Here is a 20,494-nt window from a genome sequence, read left to right on the forward strand (position 1 = left end):
AAGTGCTTGCTACCCGTTGACGAGCGGCAAAATTTGTTTGTGAATTGTGGTGGGTATGAATTGCTCGACCGGTAACTGGTTTCGAAATTTGAGCGTTTGAAAAATTTCTACCGTCGAATCTGGGATCCGATTGGAATTTCCGTCATCAATTTTGCACGGGAATTCAAAACTTTTTGCGTGAAGGGCATTCCCAGAAATTGGATTTATGATTGCCCCCACAATTTGCACATTTAAATTTATTGGAATCTTCTCTCACAGGACATGCGTCCTTGGCGTGAGAGGTTCCACCACAAATCATGCATTTAGCATCCATGTGACAATGTTTGGTTCCATGACCCCATTTTTGGCACTTACGGCACTGGGTGGGGTTTGGAAATTTCCACAGGCCTGCGGAAATGTTCCCATGTAACACGGACATGAGACATAATACAGGCCTTTTCCAACTTTTTCATATTATTTAGTTCACTTTTGTTAAAATGAACTAAATAAAATTCTTGAGAAATGCCCCTCTGGGAAGTACCAGAGTGGGATTTTTTTTCATCTTAATTACTTGGACTGGTGAAAATCCAAGTAATTGAGAAATTTCAATTTAATCTCATCCAGTGATTTATCATCACTGGGGAGACCTTTCAAGACGACTTTGAACAATCGCTCAGTTTTGTCGTCGTATGTGAAGAATTTATGGCGCTTCTCAGTTAAATACTGAAGAAGACGTTTGCGATCGTCAAAGGATCCCGGCAAAACGCGGCAGTCACCCTTCCTAGCAATCTGAAATGAAACCTTGATCCCCTGAAGGTTACTCAAAATCTCATTCCGGAAGCCAGAAAACTCGGCAACAGATACCACAATTGGCGGAATCCTTTGCTTTTTCGCATGAATCGAATCACCTGGGCTAGAGGTATATTCGATTTGCTCAACCTCATCATTAATCAAATCGAACTGATTGCTCAGTTCGATTGGAGAAGAATTATTTCCGATATTAGAGTTAGAAGGAATATCTGAATTCTCCAGCTTCCTTCTATTTTTCCGCGCTTTGGCAGGACGGTCTTGAAACCTTGTTTCTTTGAAGGAAGTGGAGAATTCAGAGACTCCCCCTTCCTCTTGTTTTTATTAATGCTCATTGCTGAGCGTGGAGACGTGACCTTCTAAGAGGTTTTTCCCAGAACGGTGTCCCTGCAGGATTACCACCGCTTGTCGGAATTTTACTTCCGCAAACGGGTCCAACGTAAAACGAAGGCACGGGTCCTTGCAAAGATCGTAACGGGATCAGTGGGTACAAATAGCGCTAAGAAGCACCGTTGAAATTAAAATAGCTTCGGGTAGTATTAAAAACTTCCTTCCGCAAAGGGAGAAAGAACCGCACAGCACGAAAGCACGATGCGGTCTGAGTACGTAACATCGTTGAACCTTTCCAATCCTGATAGCAGGTGTCACGTGATATGGGAACCACACACACATACTGCATACTTCAAGATATTTCGCACCGTTGAACAGTGATAGCGCTTTCAGTGCATGGATTTCTGTGAACTCCTTCGTATTGCGAAGAATGAAACCCAATGCAGCCGATGTGCTCATTCAAGCGAAGCTTGTTATCAATAGTCACCTCTCAAGTCGAGGATCAGTTCTACACGTTATAATTTAGTGGTAGAATGTTTTTGCATTTGCTAATGTTGAGAACCATTCCATTTTCCTAACACCACAGTTGGAGTTCGTCTACGATGAAATTACGTTGAATTATTTAACCGATTCAATCCGGATGGGTCATATATGACCCAAGACGAAAATCAGTTGTCGAAAATCAGTTTTAAGAGATAGAGCCTTGCTTTCTTCAGCAAAAATGTTCAAAATTAACTGTTCCATCCAGGAAAAATATTGCCCAGGTCAGGTTATGGTCACTAGGATGATCTAGAGCATCCAAACTATCCTTGAGTTCTAATTTTGATGTTCTTAGGAATCAACACCATTTTTTACCACATTCTGATTAAATATTTGAAATTAAAATGCTTTATGATAATATCCCGCACCTGTCCTGCAGTATAACAGATCTTTTTCAATACCTAAGATACTCCAAACAGTTCTTGAACTCAGATCTTAATATTCAAATCGGTCAACAAAAAGATCTACGATGTCCCCACTATTTTTATGAGTTGGGACAGCTCCATGGTTCTTCATTACACCATTACAGACAAACCACAGAATTCGTTCGGCATCTACGGCACTCCAAACTATCCTTGAGTACAGATCCTAATATTCAAATCGAGCAACATGCAGATTTTCGATGTCCCCACTAGTTTTATGAGTTGGAATAGCTCCAGGATACCTCGTAACACAGACACTCCACAGAATTCGTTCGACACCTACGACATTCCAAACTATCCTTGAGTACAGATCCTAATATTCAAATCGATCAACATGCAGATCTTCGATGTCCCCACTAGTTTTATGAGTTGGAATAGGTCCAGGATACCTCGTAACATCATTACAGACACACCACAGAATTCGTTCGACACTTGCGACACTCCAAACTATCCTTGAGTACAGATCCTAATATTCAAATCGAGCAACATGCAGATTTTTGATGTCCCCACTAGTTTTATGAGTTGGAATAGCTCCAGGATACCAAACAGACACTCCACAGAATTCGTTCGACACCTACGACATTCCAAACTATCCTTGAGTACAGATCCTAATATTCAAATCGATCAACATGCAGATCTTCGATGTCCCCACTAGTTTTATGAGTTGGAATAGCTCCAGGATACCTCGTAACAAAGACACTCCACAGAATTCGTTTGACACCTACTACACTCCAAACTATCATTGAGTACAGATCCTAATATTCAAATCGATCAACATGCAGATCTTCGATGTCCCCACTAGTTTTATGAGTTGGAATAGGTCCAGGATACCTCGTAACATCATTACAGACACACCACAGAATTCGTTCGACACATACGACACTCCAAACTATCCTTGAGTACAGATCCTAATATTCAAATCGATCAACATGCAGATCTTCGATGTCCCCACTAGTTTTATGAGTGGGAATAGCTCATGGGTACCTCGTAACACAGACACTCCACAGAATTCGTTCGACACCTACGACATTCCAAACTATCCTTGAGTACAGATCCTAATATTCAAATCGATCAACATGCGGATCTTCGATGTCCCCACTAGTTTTATGAGTTGGAATAGGTCCAGGATACCTCGTAACATCATTACAGACACACCACAGAATTCGTTCGACACTTACGACACTCCAAACTATCCTTGAGTACAGATCCTAATATTCAAATCGATCAACATGCAGATCTTCGATGTCCCCACTAGTTTTATGAGTTGGAATAGCTCCAGGATACCTCGTAACACAGACACTCCACAGAATTCGTTCGACACCTACGACATTCCAAACTATCCTTGAGTACAGATCCTAATATTCAAATCGATCAACATGCAGATCTTCGATGTCCCCACTAGTTTTATGAGTTGGAATAGCTCCAGGATACCTCGTAACACAGACACTCCACAGAATTCGTTTGACACCTACTACACTCCAAACTATCATTGAGTACAGATCCTAATATTCAAATCGATCAACATGCAGATCTTCGATGTCCCCACTAGTTTTATGAGTTGGAATAGGTCCAGGATACCTCGTAACATCATTACAGACACACCACAGAATTCGTTTGACACATACGACACTCCAAACTATCCTTGAGTACAGATCCTAATATTCAAATCGATCAACATGCAGATCTTCGATGTCCCCACTAGTTTTGTGAGTTGGAATAGCTCCAGGATACCTCGTAACACCATTACACACTCCACAGAATTCGTTCGACACTTACGACACTCCAAACTATCCTTGAGTACAGATCCTAATATTCAAATCGATCAACATGCAGATCTTCGATGTCCCCACTAGTTTTATGAGTTGGAATAGCTCCAGGATACCTCGTAACATCATTACAGACACACCACAGAATTCGTTCGACACCTACGACACTCCAAACTATCCTTGAGTACAGATCCTAATATTCAAATCGATCAACATGCAGATCTTCGATGTCCCCACTAGTTTTATGAGTTGGAATAGCTCCAGGATACCTCGTAACACAGACACTCCACAGAATTCGTTTGACACCTACTACACTCCAAACTATCATTGAGTACAGATCCTAATATTCAAATCGATCAACATGCAGATCTTCGATGTCCCCACTAGTTTTATGAGTTGGAATAGGTCCAGGATACCTCGTAACATCATTACAGACACACCACAGAATTCGTTCGACACTTACGACACTCCAAACTATCCTTGAGTACAGATCCTAATATTCAAATCGATCAACATGCAGATCTTCGATGTCCCCACTAGTTTTGAGAGTTGGAATAGCTCCAGGATACCTCGTAACACCATTACACACTCCACAGAATTCGTTCGACACTTACGACACTCCAAACTATCCTTGAGTACAGATCCTAATATTCAAATCGAACAACATGCAGATCTTCGATGTCCCCACTAGTTTTATGAGTTGGAATAGCTCCAGGATACCTCGACACTCCACAGAATTCGTTCGACACCTACGACATTCCAAACTATCCTTGAGTACAGATCCTAATATTCAAATCGATCAACATGCAGATCTTCGATGTCCCCACTAGTTTTATGAGTTGGAATAGCTCCAGGATACCTCGTAACACCATTGCAGACACACCACCGAATTTGTTCGATATCTACGACACTCCAAACTCTCCTTGGGATCAGATCCTAGTATTCAAATCGATCAACATAGAGATCCTCGATGTCCCCACTAGTTTTATGAGGTGGAAAAGCTCCGCGATACCTCGTAACACCATTACAGGCACACCAGAGTTCGTTCGACATCTATGGCACTCCAAACTATCCTTGAGTACAGATCCTAATATTCAAATCGATCAACATGAAGATCTTCGATGTCCCCACTAGTTTTATGAGTTGGAATAGCTCCAGGATACCTCGTAACATCATTACAGACACACCACAGAATTCGTTCGACATCTACGACACTCCAAACTCTCCTTGAGTACAGATCCTAATATTCAAATCGATCAACATGCAGATCTTCGATGTCCCCACTAGTTTTATGAGTTGGAATAGCTCCAGGATACCTCGTAACATCATTACAGGCACACCAGAGTTCGTTCGACATCTATGGCACTCCAAACTATCCTTGAGTACAGGTCTTAATATTCAAATCGATCAACATGAAGATCTTCGATGTCCCCACTAGTTTTATGAGTTGAAATAGCTCCACGGGATTTCGTGACACCATTATAGACACATCACAGAATTCGTTTGACATCTACGACACTCCAAACTGTCTTTGGGCGCAGATCCTAATATTCAAAACGATCAACAAGGAGATCTCCGATGTCTAAACTATTTTTACGAGATGGAGTAGGTCCACGGAACTTCGGTACACAGTAAGATATACACCACAGAATTCGTTGAACATGTACGACACTCCAAACTCCAAACAAGCTCAAATCCCTATTTACAAATCGATCAACTAGAAGATCTCTGATGTCCCCACTATTTTTATGAGTTGGAATAGCTCCATGAGACTTCATTAAACCATTACACATACATAACAGAATTCGTTGAACATCTATTATACTCCAAACTATACATGAGTACAGATCAGAATATTCAAAACGATCCACATAGAGATCTTCGATGTCTCAACTATTTTTATGAGTTGTAATAGCTCCACGGGATTTGGTTACACTATTAGAGACACGTCACAGAATTCGCTCGACATCTACGACACTCCAAACTGTCTTTGAGCTCAGATCCCAATATTCAAATCGATCAACACGAAGATCTTTGAGGTCTCCACTATTTCTATGAGTGGAAATAGCTCCACGGGACTTCGATACACCACCATTATAGATACATTACAGAACTCGTTGAACATCGACGACACTCCAAACTGTCCATGAGTACAGATCTCAATACTCAAATCGATCAATTTCTAAGCCAGGTTACCATTTTTGCATTTGTATATCATGAGGCTAGCACGATGATACTTTTATGCCCAGGGAAGTCGAGACAATTTCCAATCCGAAAATTGTCTAGACCGGCACCGGGAATCGAACCCAGCCACCCTCAGCATGGTCATGCTTTGTAGCCGCGCGTCTTACCGCATGGCTAAGGAGGGCCTCTCTATAACACTATAGATGATAAAAGGAACGAAAAAATTGTGGATGTGATGTTTGTGATCACAATAACACGTTTTTTTCGTACTTACGTATTGTGTACGTAATGATGTCCATTTGAGCAATTCCAACTAACAAGATTTTTATATAATGGTGTAATGATGTTCCATGATGGTTCTCCAACTAACAAACGAGCTTCAGAATCCATGAATCACTATGTTGGTCTTTCAGTCCTCCAATATTTGAACTCATGTATGGCGCCGTAAATATTCCGGGAATGTTATGATTTGTATATACTGGTATATTGATGTCCCATGGGGTTTCTACAACTGACACACACGCTCAGGATCCTATGATTCACTCTGTTGGCCTCGTAGACCTCCAATATCTGAACTCAAAAATCGTTTGGAGTACCGTAGATATTCTTGGAATGTTTCAATTTTCATATACTGGTGTAATGATGTCTCATGGGGTTTTTACAACTAACACATAAGCTGAGTTGCCTTTGAATCACTCTGTTGGTCTTGTAGACCCCCAAGATCTGAATTCAAGAATGATTTGGAGTACCGTAGATACTCTGGGAATATTGTATTTTGTGTATACTGGTGTAATGATGTTCCATGAGGCTTCTCCAGCTAACACACAAGTTCGTAAATCAATGAATCACTCTGTTGGTCTTGAAGACCTCCTTTATCTGAACTCAAGAATGACTTGGATTATCCCCAGGAACTCTAGGAATGGTGTGATTTGCATATTCTGGTGTAATGATGTCCCAAGGGGTTGCTCCAACTAACGTACAAGCTCAGGACCCTATGAATCACTCTGTTGGTGTTGTAGAACTTCAAGATCTGAACTCAAGAAAGGTTTGGAGTACCGTAGATATTCTGGGAATGTGGATGTTTTTATATATTGACATAATCACGTCCCATGGGGTTTTTACAACTAACACACAAGCTCAGGAACCTATCAATCACTCTGTTGGTCTTGTAGGCCTCCAAGATCTGAACTCAAGAATAGTTTGGAGTACCGTTTATGTTTTGGTAACACTGCGATTTGATAAAAAATAGTTTAATTATGTCTCAAGTAGCAATGCCAACTTCAAATAAGGATTGAGGCCCCGTAAAACGCTTTGTTGTTTATGTAGATCATCAAGATCTGAACTCAAGGAAGGTTTGGAAGCGCTAGAAGATCTCAAAAAAAAATTTTACCCCATATTTCTACTTTTTCATGGTTTGCAGACGTTTTTGAAGCAGAATGTCCAAAATTTATGTTGAAATACGACGAAAAAAAAAATCCGGATTGAATCGGTTAATGTCGTCAGCTTACAGTAACAGTAGCTGGCCGTTTAACGAACCATTCAACTCACTCATCTAGTCGGAAGAGATTCGTGAACAGTTTCCAAAGCCAAGCCAACATCTTTTTCGGTACGGATTTTATGGTTTTCACTTTCAAATCGACCAACTTTCGCGATCTTCGTTAGTCGACGACAGGTTACGTTCTTCCGACGGTGCAAAGAGTTTTTAACTCATACTATCCCAGCGTCCTGTATATAGGATAGTACTTGTAATGCTGATTTCTAGGGTTTAACACAATATTTCGAGATACGGTTTTCACTGAGTGATTCGTAATCACGATTCTATCACAAACGCCCGAATGACATAAACCCGAGTTCCATTCGCCCGAAAAGACCATTTACCCGAATGGACCATTTGCCCGAATTGGTAATACAACCGAACAGTTTTTTAGAAGAATAATTTCCCGCTGGAGATAGTAAAAAAATATATGATTGTTTGATTTCTCCTATATTTTGCATTTGCTCGAATTAAGGAACAAAAGTATATGAATCTGGGGCATAAGGTCGAGAATACGAAAAAATAATATATTTTATAAGCACATTCATGAAAATGTTGATTTGACTAATACTGCCGTTCTACGCATGCTTGTACCAAATTCAAAAAACGACAAATGAGAAAATGACATTTGAAATTGAACACTAATTTTCATTGCTGGTGTATAACCATAATGAAATATAAGATTATTACATCACAGAACCATTCAGAAGACTTAATTTTATTGAAATTATCCTTATTTTTCACTCACAAATAGAATATGCGACAACGATCATGAAAATAGTTTGGCGGGACAGTTATGCTGAGAAATAGAGCACTTGTTTTATGGTTTCTGCATATCGGTCCCGTTCAATGCATGATTTCGTGAATGACTACTGCGATTGACATATGTCTCCACATGCTTTATCTATGGAAGTGAACCTGCCACGTGGTTGGAGTGATTATGTCGGTTAGAATGAGTATTGTACAAATTGCCCCCATTAAACCAGTGCAACAGGCTAAGATTGCAAGATCTAAACAGAAAATGCTATTTCAATGTGTGTTGCTCCATAAAATAACAGAATCCGCCATAATGATGAATTTAATCACCGCGAGACAATTATGCGTAGAAATTAGGCAATGAGACAAATAGACTTGATGTTGTTTTCAATGATTCTCCGAACAAAGTTCGAAATCTGTTAGAGTTTTCTAAAAGTATACATCAAAATAGACTGCTCTATGGTGAAAAGTGAAAATCCACAAAAACTAACATGGGACAACTATGCGTAGAAGGGCAGTAAAATAACTCTAAAGAACAGCCTACGTTTGAAAGAAGGCTAAATTTCAGAATGCTATGGTAACACAGAAAATGCCAATAATGATAAAAATGGCGTTGATGTTCGGTTTGTTTGTTTACACATGTTTTGCAAGAAATTTTGTTTGAGCACCTATGTCTGTTTTTTGTGCTAATAGGCACTTCAGGTGGTTTATATGCAGGCCATCTATGCCTTTCTTTGCTCGTCTGACATCAAAGTCTAATGCCTCATTTTTTTTCCTTCATCGGTTTTTTTTCTGTCTCTGTCTTATTGTTCCGTGTACCATGAAGCTCTGGACATCCGGAAGAAGCTCCCTGAAGAACCATACCTCGAGCACGACGCTACGCTACACCAGTCATGTCAAATACCCGGATGAGCAGCTGAAATACCTCAAACCTAAATCCCAAACCCGTCCGGCCTTAAATTACGTAATCTAACCTTGAGTCACCACGAGTATCTTGGTATATGTCCCTTCCTCGTACTAACTGCAAATAATAATGATATCAATTGTAAATATAAAAAAAAATCTCGGCTCCGTTAAGTGTTATACACGCCTGAGCCTGTTGAATAAATGCAATAGATAAAAAAAGGGCACTTTAGGTGATCCAAGAATTTCTTGAAGAACAGACCTACGGATCAACAAACGTAACGATGAACTTCTCACCTATAAATTCTAGCAAAATAGCCCCATTTTGATCCATAGAAACACGCTAGGATCTTTATAATTATTTTCAAGGTTTGAAGATCATCCAAAGACTCCTTGAATAATAGACCTACAGAGCAACCAGCGTAACGTAATTTACTTTCATGTGTGAATTCTATCGGAATAGCTGCATTATGGTCCATAGAAACAAGGTGGGTGGTTGAACATTATTTGCAAGGTTTGTAGGTCATCCAAGAACGCCTTGGAGTTTAGACCTAAGCATCAACCAGCGCAACGATGGACTTCTCACTTGTTACTCCCCACATTTTAGTCCATATAAGCAGGGTTCTTATATGTATTCACCTTGCATATAAGCAAGCTGGGTGAATTAAATTTATTTTCAAGGTTTGTACTGCTGCTGCTTTTACACCCATGTACACAGAAATCCACGCAAACATGGGACAAATATGCGTGTGGTGACAGTGTAGATCATCCAAGAACCGCTTGAAAAATAGAAATACGGATCAACCAGCGTAACGATGGACTTTATTTGTGGGTGGATTATTATCATTTACACCATGAACATCTTGGACAATTAGATCTGTTCACCATTTTCAAAAGTATTTCAGATTCAAAGTGCCACCCTCTATTATAATTATATACCCTCTATTTCAATGAGTATCTTAAATGGAGTCTCCTGACCAATTTTCTGCCAAATCTATGGAGGTTTAGATGTGCATCAAACGAGATTTGTGATTTTTCAGACTTTTTCGTAAAAATATCATCTGAATGCATCAATTTAACTCCACATAATAAAAGGATTAGTCGTTGATAGTTTCTTTAGACTATTATCCACCACTTTGTCATTGATACTAGGAGGAGGGTTTAGAATCACATTCAAATGTAGTTAACGACCCCAAAAGGTCATTGAAAATGTGGCATTTTCCATAAGACTTCACAGTATAAAAATGTTACAGCATATATGATGTAACAAAAAGGCCCCGTTTGATTCGACTCAATTTCCCATCACTTTTTAAAATTACAGCTTGTATTCAATATTTCGTACAACAAAAAGTTCGATGTAAATTTAGAGGCTATTGAACACAAAAATATGGGTTGAAATATTTCCGTAGCGTGTAATTGTCAGAATTTTTAACTGTGTTGACAAGATAAAAATTGTATCGACACGGCTCCTCGAACCGTAGACCTCTTGATCTGCAGGCCCTGACACTACCAAATAGCCCACTCTAGATCCATACCAGTGGGTCGAGCATACTGAATGACATTGCTCATAAATCAGGGTCAACTTTGTTTTAGCATGGGGGGAATGGTCTTGCTTGACTACCCTATTCAAATGTTGAGTATTTCATGAAAACTGCATTATTACATGCCGAAGCTTATTTTTCAGAATAAAATGATGTATGGACAAAACTTCCGCAACACTCGAAGGAAATGAAAGGAAAAATTGAATTGGGCACATATTGAAAATTTATACTACCCCCAGAAGCACCTAAAATTATTTTTCTGGTTTTCAGGCATTTTTTCCAGCTAAATCTAATAAAAAGTCATAGAATTAGGCTGTAAATTGGTCAGGAGACTCCATTTAAGATACTCATTGAAATAGAGGGGTGGAACTTTGAATATGGAATACTTTTGAAAATGGTGAACAGGTCTATTGGACAACTTTTTTTTTATTCTTTATTAACGTGATTTTTAAGTTTAACGGCGTTACGTTGAAACGTTGAACGTTAACTTCAACGTTCAACACATACTCCATTTGTTCGTTGAAGCCCCTGGTTAACGTCAACGTTAACGTAGCCTACTCCTTAAATGGCTCTCCGGAAGATCTAAAACATCCGTGAAAGAGGCCAATTCCAAAAGGTCATCCCACACAGTATAAAAATGTTACAGCATATATGATGTAACAAAAAGGCTCCGTTCGATTCGACTCATTTTTCCATCACTTTTAGAAATTACAGGTTGACGTTGCTGTGGAGCTTGTATTCAATATTGTGTACAAGAAAAACTTTGATGCAAAATTAAATGTTATTGAACACAAAAGTATGGGTTCAAATATTCCCATGCCGTGTAATTTTCAGAATTTTAACTGTGATAGTTTCGATTTTTTTTTTTCGTAACCACCCATTCTGGCAAATTGTGGGTGCAATCAATAGTAAAAGTCTCCAAATGTCCTAGAAACGGTCCTTCGGAAGATCCGGAATATCCGTAAAGTGGCCAATTCCAAAACATCATCCCATAGCTTCGCGGTTTTTTTTGTAGCAATCCATCCTGGCAAATTGTGGGTACAATTAATTGTGAAAGCCTTTTGTGAACTCCAAGTGCTGCAGAAATGTTCCTCCGGAAGATCCGGCACATTCGTAAAAGTGGCTAATTTTAAAAGGAATTCACTGAGGAACTTACGGAGGAATTCCCGGAGGAGCTTCCAGATGAATTCCCGGAAGAACTTTCAGAGAAATTCCCGAAGGAACTTTCTTAAGAACTTCTGGAGGAATTCCCGGAGGAATGCCTTTAGGAACTTCCCGAGGGATTACTTGATGATCTTCTGGAGGAATTTACGGAGGAACTTCCGGAGGAATTCACGGAGCAGCATCCGGAAGAACTTCTGGAGAAATTCCCAGAGAAACTTCCGTAAGAACTTCTGGAAGAATTTCCTAAGGAGCTTCCGAAAAGAATTTCGCTGTCGATTGCATGCGTAACATGCCGTTTACAATGTTTTCTAAAAAAATTATTGTGAGCAACCTTTGATAGGTCACTTTCACTATTGACTCCACTTATAATTCACCGTTATTAATGCTTTACCTATTGTGGTCATTTCGGGTCACAGAAGACTTTCATTATGATTGCATAAATAATTCGGTGATATAAACAGTTTCGAAAATTTGCTTTGAGAAGAACTTTTGGAATTGGCCGCTTTTCGTATGTTTCGGATCTCCCGGAGGACCGTGTGTGTCCATCTCAGAAGACTTACACAATTTATTGCGCACACAATTCTACGAATAATATAGCAATGCTCTGGAATGATTTTTGGAACCGACCACTATCAGGATCTTTTGGAATTGGCCATTTTTTAACGTATGTTCCGGATCTTCCGGAGAGCCATTTCAGGATCATTGCACCAACATTTTGCCAGAATGGATGATGCCGGAAAAAACGCGAACCTCAGGGATTATCTTTTGGAATTGGCAATTTTTTGGATGTTCCGTGTCTTCCAGAGGGCTTTCCGATGACCGCTCAAGGGCTAAAATTGCCAAAAAATGGCGCATACAAGATAGCAAATACGGTTGGAATCATCAGAGTACATATTTGCAAGCAATTTTATGTTTCATAACACGAAGCTCGAAAATTATGTGTCAAATTGAGAAGCTAAAACAGTACCTCTTCCGTACATGTTCCCCAGGAACTAGAGAGGTCAATTTGGATGAATCACTTATTCCAGGAACCTACAGCTTTCGTTTGGTACCTAAAGATCGAAAATCGGTTGAAATTTGAGTTGCGAAAAAAACTTGGTTCCAAATGGACCCCAAAGCACAATGTAAAACTTTGCATTAGGAGATTAAAAAGGTTTTTAATTTTTTTTTTTTCAATATTTCAACTTCCGCCAAGTTAAATTTCAGTGATTTCGCTCATGTTTGTAAGTATTCACGGCAGCTTCACTTTGAATACGTGATGACTTATCATAAGCCACGGCCCACGGAAATAAAGATTTAAAAAAAGCTTCACTTCGCGATTTGCTAGAAAAATTGTTACCGCTGCATACTTCGTCGTTTGAATTCACGTCTTTCAACCAGCTGCAGGTTACAGTTAATTTCGGTATACTTTATAGACTACTTCCAGTAAAAAGGACTAGATACGATGAATTTCTGAATTACCACGACTCATTCTCCTATCTCGAACAATGAATTGAGCGAGGGGCCTACGAGCAAAGGGGTAGATCTTACTTCGCAGAATACTACGCAAATGTGATCTATCCAGCTTTACGGGAGAGCTTTGTCCGACCATCGCATTATTCCAAATTGAATTGCTGCAAGCACGATACATGACAAGCTTCACGATACTCAAAGTTAACAATTCAAATTTAATCAGTAACGCTAAAACATGTTGAATGAACGGTAGAGATCTGGAAAATGCATTTTCGCGAACTGCCATTTATCTGAGATTTTTCCCTATGACACACATTTCCAAACCACACGTTTTTCCTCCCGTCAAGGTCAGAGGCCACTTAAGATCAACAACCTATAACATTCATTGATTAATTTGCCATGATAAATCACCGCTCGCTTTCTGTGTAAAAACACAAAGAAAATTCAAAACGAAAAAATACTCGTTCTCTCTCAGATGAAAAAAATGCATACGACCTCCGTGGATCAGAGATCTCTCAGTTCAGCAAATAACGACACCCAACGGGATACACATTTCTCATCAAACATATTCGAATACCGAACAACACACATTCTCGTGCGGTAATAATCCCGCATGTTTCGAGTGTCCTATAACAGACGCGATGATTAGCCTTTCTTCCTATACAGTATGGGAACAGCTTCAAATCCTCTGAATGTGGACTATATTTTTCATATATCGAGCAGTTCGCGAAGTTCCACTATGAATAAAAGAAATCTAATTTAGCCAGACTTGATCATCGCGTGGAGGTATGATGGAGTAGCAATCCTATACCAGTTCATCTCGTGCCATGTGCGCACCACAAATATTGAGTGCGTAGCGCGAGAAAGATCTTTGCGGCGAAAAGATGTGGTGGAGGTACACAATATTCCCACTTGCTTTTCGCAAACCTACAGCGACAAGAGTTTGTTCTGAGAAAAATTTGTTCTCCTTCAATTCCGATGTGTAGTTTTAGCATAACACTCTTTTCTCGGTGCTTCCTGAGTTTTTGCAGAAACTATTATAATAATAAACGAGGAACAATTAAAGAATCTTTTTGGTAATTTCATATGTGTCATAAAAACTAAAGTATTTTCGAATCTGTCGCTCAACATGTAGGAATCAGTTGTCACCCAAGTTCTTTGGCTTTGCGGATGATTGATTCGACCCATAAAACTTCAAATTCAAAGAATAATAAATTATGTATTCCCAAAATTTATCAAGTGGCGATAGCTAATGGATAGCGCTCATTTCCACAACTTTATTAAAAATCACATAAAAAAACTGAATAGAAAATTTTTGATACTTATTTAGATAATTTGTTCTATGGAATTTCATCACTTGTCATTAGACGATTTAGTAGTATTCCATTCAATTTTACCTAATATAACCATTTGATAACAAGAACATGACAATCTTCTCTATTGTCTGTTTGTACAAATTTAACACCGAACAATCTTTAGGCGAGTTGATAGTCCATCCCTCAAATTCCTCACACTTTTTGCGGTGTACGACTCGCAGCACCGTCCGCATCTTCATATGAAATAATTGTAATTGAACAATAAAATTAAATGATATCACTCATGAAACCATTAACTACTCGACGAATTTGAACTCAGATATTATTGTCGACTGGAGAATAACACTCAGAAAAACTTGCACAGCTGTTCAAATACATACACTTCGATTAGAGCTCGATTGACTTCGGTGATTGATTAATATTGAGTTTCCTCAGCAGTTTTTCCTACAACCAGTGAATTGCTAATGTATGAGCGACATTACAGTAGCCGAATAGTACGCGCGAAAACCGTTCGATGGCGAACTAGCGGATATCGCGATCTCAACGCTGAGAATAACACCAAGTGACTGAAATCCGGGACGTGAGATCATTCCTCGTTGGCGTTCGATTATACTTTACTACACATTGAAACTTGTGGTTCTACGTTTGTAGCTATGGGGACACAGCTTCATTCAGTAGTGTTTCGACAACATTGTACGTTTCGTGATGTGCACGGGGCTAATTCCCATTAACGAGGTTCGCGGCTAACATAAACATGCGTTTTTAATAGGCCATATAGTTTTTCATTTTTGTTTTTAGAATTCAGATTCAATTAATCTACGGGACATTTTTTTAATGATATTTATCAATTGTGAGCAGTGTTGTAAAATGTCATGTGCATGTTATTGAGCTAATATGAAGAATACTTTTTTAGAAACCAAACTAATTTCAGATTTTTTGATGGACCTATAACCACAACACGATGATACTTTATGCCCAGGGAAGTCTAGACAATTTTCAAACCGAAAAATTGCCTAGACCAGAAATGTTAATTGAACCCAGCCACCCTGGTCTTGCTTTGGAGCCGCGCGTCTTATCGCTTATAGCGTAAGGAGGGTCCCTCTATTATAACATCCCGAGCAGCACACATGTTGTAAATAGGTTTATATTACTTATATACACTACCCGCCAAAAATATGGAAGTGCAAAAATAAGTATTGCGACACCTACTTTGAATATTGCAACACTCCCCAAAATAGTTTAGCATCACTTAAAAACTTCCATATTCGTGATCATGTATCATCGGATCTTTTCCATGTTTAATGATGGTAACTTCAACAAAGTTATTATCGACGATATATGCATTTAGGAACACGTGCGAAATCACCACTTCGTAAATCGATTCATTCCAACGTGAAGCAAAATTTTCTTTCGTAATCGCAATATGATAGAAAAATCAAAGCTGAGTGACGCTTGCTTGATCCCTAGTGACAACGTACTGGTCCTCCGGGAACTCCGGAACATCCGGCGAGTTTGTCCCTTTCAGTGATTCGTCCCAAAAAGCAACGACTTTTTCTAACCCGTTCGTTGCAGCAATGTCAGTTCAAGCACCACTCATTGGTGGCCACCTACTGGTCCTCGGGGAATTCCGGAACATCCGATGAGTTGGTCATTCGTCCCAGAAAACAGTGACTTTTTCTAACCGCTCGTGATAGCAATGTCATAGCAAAATCAATGCAAGCACCAATCATTGACCACTACTGGTGGACAAGTAATGGTCTTCTGGAAGTTCCGGAACATCCGATGAGTTGGTCACTTTCAGCAATTCGAACTGCGACTTTCGGGAGCTCCAGAACATCCGGTGATTTGGTCACTTTTAGTAATTCGTTCCACAAAGCCGGAACATCCTTTAAAGTGGTCACTTTCAGTGGATCGTCCCGGAAGTCAACGACTTTTTCAGAACCAATGCAGAGGCCACTTATTTAGCCCGGAAAGCCATCCAATTGCACTTGGGATGTTAGAGAACATCTGAAGAGATTCGTTCTAGAAATCTGTTCCTTCTCATCGTAGGTTTTAATAAAATCCAACTAGGGGTTCCATTCCCGGAAACGATTTCCCGGGAAATCAATTTTCCCGGGATGCGCACTTTAATTTCCCGGGAAACTTTGGTAGGTTTATTGTCAGACGTTTATTTTTAAGACTTTCAATACTTTTTGATTCAAACCCCGTACGTGTTCCAAACAGACACATGTTTCGAACACTCGTTTTTGTTTTTAGATATATCTTTCTTTTTCTGAATTATAATGAACTATTGAGAATTCACTGTCTGGATATGTCAGAGTACAAAAGTTAACATATTTTAGGTCTTTACTATAAGGTCATGACAACAGTCTAATAACAAAAACTCGCCAAACTTATTAAATTTTATGCGTTTCTGGTGCTGCAAGGAATTTCAAACAAAATTTGACAGAAAGAATCATTTAATATTGATAGTAAAGATTTGTAAGGTACGACCATAAAACGCTCTTCTGAAAGTAATGAAATAATGCTTACATACTTTAAATTCAAATTCAGGCGAAATGTGCTCCAGTATTCATATCAAGGTTCCTATTATAAATCAAATTTGACCAGAATATTGTTTTATTGTTACGACAGTATAGACCGCGTAGAGCTATGGAAAATTATGGACGAGAACAGTTTCCCTGAGAAGCTTACTAGACTGATCAAAGCAACGGTGGATGGTGTGCAAAACTGTGTGAAGATTTCGGGCGAACACTCCAGTTCGTTCGAATCGTGCCGGGGACTAAGACAAGGTGATGGACTTTCGTGCCTGTTGTTCAACATTGCGCTAGAAGGTGTCATGCGAAGAGCCGGGTGTAACAGCCGGGGTACGATTTTTAACAGATCCAGTCAATTTATTTGTTTCGCGGATGACATGGACAGAACTGTACTGAACGGAAACGTGAAGCAACAAATGTTGGACTGGTGGTGAACGTCAAAGACAAAGTACATGCTTGTGGGCGGAACCGAGCGCGACAGGGCCCGCCTGGGAAGCAGTGTTACGATAGACGGGGATACCTTCGAGGTGGTCAAGGAATTCGTCTACCTCGGTAGATCCTTGCTAACGGTTGATAACAATGTTAGTCGTGAAATACGAAGGCGCATCATCTGTGGAAGTCGGGCCTACTACGGGCTCCAGGAGAAACTGCGGTCAAAAAAGATTCGCCACCGCACCAAATGTGTCATGTACAAGACGCTAATAAGACCGGTTGTCCTCTACGGACATGAAACATGGACAATGCGCGAGGAGGACTTGCAAGCACTCGGTGTATTCGAGAGACGGGTGCTTAGGACCATCTTTGGCGGTGTGCAAGAAGACGGTGTGTGGCCGCGAAGAATGAACCACGAGCAGGAACTAATTACCGGGACGTCGTAGTCCCGAAGAACCGATGTGAAATTCATGCAACCCATGATGAGCTGACGAGACCAGCACCGCCAGAGGCGCTAGTGTATTTTACTCAAATTATGGTAAATTTATTTTAAAGTGTTTGCTGTGAGTTTTGACAGATTTCTTCTTTCTCTTTTCAAAAATCAAGACGTCATGTTTTGGCCTCCGGTTCGGTTTTGTGTTGATTTATTTAATAACGATTACCGGTGAATTCGCGAAGAAAATTGTTTATTGTTGTTAAAGTTTACGTGTGATTCGAAAGTTTGGAACGGGCCCGAGACAATAAGGAATCCGGTTGCCTTCTGCCACACTGTATTGGTCTGGGAAAGACTTTGCAAGTGGTGACCTTATCACATACGCTGCTCGCTAGCTCGGAAGTAACCGGAGGTAAACGGATATTGGTCATCTGTCCCGAGATTTGTCCGCTACAGTCGACTGTACTTGGGTTAATGAGCTCCGGATCTGGATGAAGCTTGTGAAGAAGGGCTAGGGCTTGTTTGCCATTGCCGGGGCGGGCGATTTTAAGCGTTTTCCATCGTCGATCAAAATCTTGAAACCACTGGCGCCTTCTCGGAATCTCTCATCTTGGACCAAACAACCGCTGGACAAACACGCCGTTGTCGCTACCTCACAGCTTTCTCGCCATGATCGATTACAATCGATTACGATTCCATTTTGAGCGCAAAATTATAATCGCCAACAATACTAACGAACGCGGCTCTCATCACCAAAACAGTCACTAACGTCGATTCCGCAATGCACGACCACAAATCAACCGGCTCAGGCGCAAATCAACTGAAACAAGGGTGAACTGGAATTAGTCAAGTACACCCGGATGAAGTCGCGACGGATTGGCAAGGCCATTATGACCAATCGCTTATTGCAACTAGACAGCCAATGGACTTCAAATCGGGCATGAAGCTGGAGGTGGTGGATCGCTAGAATCAAATGCTCATTCGGCCGACAACGGACGTGGCCACGGACGGGTGCAACATTAAAGTATGCTTCAATGATTGACCAAATTTTACCACTTACTCTTCTGGATCGAGGACTATAGCTTGGACATTTACCCGATGAACTGGTGTAAGAGGACCTACCGTACAATCGAATTTTCATGAGGTAGGGTGACAGCTTGCTGCATAATTTGGAACAATTCTAATTTCAATAAAATGTTTTTTGTTACAGATCATCGACCTGCGTGTATTAAAAGCATCTGTAAAGTTTTATTCTGCCTGGGAAAGGGAAATGTCAAATTTCTAACGCAAACAACTGCACAACAGAGTAGCGGAATGTATCACACAATGCAGGAATCTCTTTTATTTAATTATGTATTTCGCAAATTTCTTCAGAAATTCCAAAGGAAAACACTGTATAATCCTTCCCGGGGAAATTTCTAAAGTAATTGTAACAATGTTTTCCTCTGTAATTTCTGAAGAAATTTGCGAAATAGAAATGCGAAATAGAATGTTTAAAGATTACGTAACTCTTAAAGAGGGAGGGGGTCCTAGAAATGTGCACTTTCATACGAAAAACCATTGTTACTATCAAAGCTACAGAGGTAAAAATATATCAGGTTTCACGTGGCGTAAACAAAAGAATTCTCCTTAAAGAAAGCCCACCAATCACGTAGCGTAAAATTTGGCCATTTCATTACCCCTCCCCTTATCTTACACATTTTGTATGAATCCTCTAATAATTATATGGATCGTCATACATCACCCCTCCCAGCTAAGCGTTGCGTAATTTATGGATGTTTCTTTTGATTAAATGAAATTATCATTTAGATGAAATTGTGTTTTCGTACTATCTTTAGGTGTACAATGAGTACTAATACAATTTCATTATTTCGCTTCAGTGCTTTGTTCGCTAAGTCCTTTCTAACACCAAAACCAAATACTACCAACTACTAAATGGCCAATCACCTTTTCCTCCAAATAGGTTTTTATGATGACAGCAGCACGGACAATACAATCCACAGTCTAAAATTAGTATAAAGAAGAAATAAGTATTAGAATACCTCCACAATTAATTAAAATTGAATCAAACTCACTAGATATCGCTGTATTTAACCATCACAGAATTCACCGCAGAGTATCAACTTTGCCTAATTGCTCAGTTGGTTCTTTCCGCACGACTATGTCCTCCGTGGTTTGCTTGGATGTGTAGATATTTACAGGGTGGCCACTGAAAGTCGATTTTCAAATTCCCGGTTTTTTCCCGCTTTTCCTGGTAATTTTTGTCAAATTTTCCCGGTTTTAATTTAACTTGAAAAAAATCAGGGTAAGAGTTTTTTTTACCTTTATACTTAAATTATCAATTAAATAATTTGAACAAAGATTTAACCCAAAGACAATCTTCGTTTCCGACCAAAAT

The 20,494-nt window shown here is 39.7% G+C and overlaps 1 protein-coding gene across 1 annotated transcript in view; it reads right to left on the reverse strand.

The window, feature by feature from the left end:
• The window catches only part of LOC134213224 (uncharacterized), an 86,459-nt gene extending 71,202 nt beyond the window's left edge, over positions 1-15,257 (reverse strand). The window contains exon 1 of the mRNA XM_062691978.1: positions 15,075-15,257. The gene's annotated coding sequence lies outside the window, so the exon portion shown is untranslated. The remainder of the gene's footprint in view (positions 1-15,074) is intronic.
• Between the last annotated feature and the right edge of the window lie 5,237 nt (positions 15,258-20,494).

This window comes from Armigeres subalbatus, chromosome 2 (assembly GCF_024139115.2).
Source record: "Armigeres subalbatus isolate Guangzhou_Male chromosome 2, GZ_Asu_2, whole genome shotgun sequence".
In the NCBI taxonomy this organism is placed as follows: Eukaryota; Metazoa; Arthropoda; class Insecta; order Diptera; family Culicidae; genus Armigeres; species Armigeres subalbatus.